The following is a 2,174-nucleotide window of genomic DNA, read 5'->3' on the forward strand; positions in this document are numbered from 1 at the left end:
ATTAATAACAATTAATAGATTTAATCGTTATTCAAATGGAATGGATGGAGAAATGATAGATTGTTGATAGGCCGAGCGTCCGGATCCGAGCCAACGCTCCCGATTCGTAGCTCGCGCCAACCGAGCGCTCTGATTGGTTAGGGTTTTTTGTTAATAACTCCTCAACCACGCCTCGGACAATTTTCTCGCTAAGAAAAATATTGTTCAAAATTACATCAGGAACCTCCCATTTCAATATCTTACACTAGTTTTGGGACACCCTGAATTATATTAATATTATTACAAGGCTGCCACTCGAAAACTAATTGAGATCCAACCTCGAAATTTTAGTATGATATTTTTGAAGATATAAACTTTCGAAAAATGCAAAAAAAAAGAAATTTTAGTATGATATTTTTGAAGATATAAATTTTCGAAGAATGCAAAAAAAATTCAATTTTTTTAAAGTTTCACACTGGTAAGGCTCCTTAAATCACCAGTCTCCTAGACGTATACAACGTATCTTGGAAGATTTGTAGAAAAACTGTACAAGAGCTGAATATAAAGAATGTCTTCCATATTTGAAAAATCCACAGAAACGTCTGTTTAGAATTTAGTATATTTTAATTAGCATAAATGATGGGCGGTCTATCTTCTAAAAAGTAACTTTTCGTGGTTTCATAGTTTGTGTTAAGGTCGACGGTGAATAATTGTACGGTGAAAAGCTTTGAGAAGGCGTTTATTGAACATTTCTTACGAGGTAGAGTATATTAAGTATAAACGAAGATTCTTAAAAGAACGAATTTGTTTAAACATCGACGATCAATTTGCTGACAAATCATTTGCGTAGTACATATGCAGCCGCGGAATATCCCTGCCGCTTAAGGAAAAAATCCTATAAAACGTAGACAGTCGTGCTGAGCAAAAACCGCTGAGAACGTCGATGATCAATTTCATTCGGGATGTGTAGGGATGTAAATGAATACACAAAGCGATGCGTCGAGTCCGCATGTCGAATGAAATCTGCGATATCTACGATCTCGCCTTTATTATTTGAATATCATCTTACTATTCTATTTCGCTAGGACAATAATCGTTAATATTGTACCGTTATCGTCGAATTCGTATCGCGGCGCATCTAATGGTGCGCCACGTCGTCGAGCTCGGATCGACCGGAATCACCTCGTCGTCCACCAATGGACTCGATCGCCCGTCGCGATTTCCTCGACGCGCAACGCTTCGTCACGCTCAGATCTATCGTTTTCCATCCTCGTTCGTACGAAAGCGTCGATGGTACACCGGCGGCGAGAATCCGCAATATTCGTGAATGCAAGCGATCGCGAGCGACAAACAGACAACATCGTGCGATGGCATGAACGCATGCTTGCATCCTAACAACTCGGTTCTCTTAAACGTGGTTAACTCTTTTTTTGTTTTTTTTTTTTTTGATTGCTTGCGCGTGATCGAGCATCTCAGCGATCGATCGGGACGCTTCGAAACGAGACGCGTTGTTCGAAATTTCTGGTATAATGACAAATGGATGTTCGTCGATTTCCCTTTGGTTTTCAAAGTGTCTCGTTTCTCGTCGCTGAAATTACTCCTCGTAGCACCCGAATGTCACCGTTCGGGTGGATCTTTCGGAACGTATCACTATTTTACTTGACGACCGACCGGCTGGCTGCGGTGATCGCGATCAATCGAATCACGTGTTCCGTTCGGTTTGAAGGAAAAATCGATAAAACGGAAGTTCGATACGTGTCGATTTTATAATAGAAACCAGCGGTTTATGTACAATATTCACGAACTGAATAGATCTGTGAAAACGTTTGAAAGACACAGTAGACTCCTTTGTAACGCTGTTAATATGTTACGCGCTATTGGGATCAATAGACATAGCTAACCATCATGGCGACGCGAAGCCACGAATTATCTTGTGGTCCCGAGAGTGTAGGACCGGGTAAAGTTCAGTTTTTGCAGTTTTTGATCGTTCTGCACATGGCTTCGTCTAGTTCTAATGCTCGCCATAAGAGGTCATGGTAAATGTGTTAATTCCCAATACGAATCAGCGTTATAGGAAATTATGCTGTACTAGAATTTTTCTCGTTTAACACGCGTAATCTCAAGTAACGTGATTCGAATGATTATTGCTATGAAAATTTTTTTTTACTGTGTTCCATCAAGTAGAACAGTGTTTT

This window comes from Ceratina calcarata, unplaced genomic scaffold, assembly GCF_001652005.2.
Source record: "Ceratina calcarata isolate Rehan_Ccalc_2016 unplaced genomic scaffold, ASM165200v1 scaffold60.2, whole genome shotgun sequence".
In the NCBI taxonomy this organism is placed as follows: domain Eukaryota; kingdom Metazoa; phylum Arthropoda; class Insecta; order Hymenoptera; family Apidae; genus Ceratina; species Ceratina calcarata.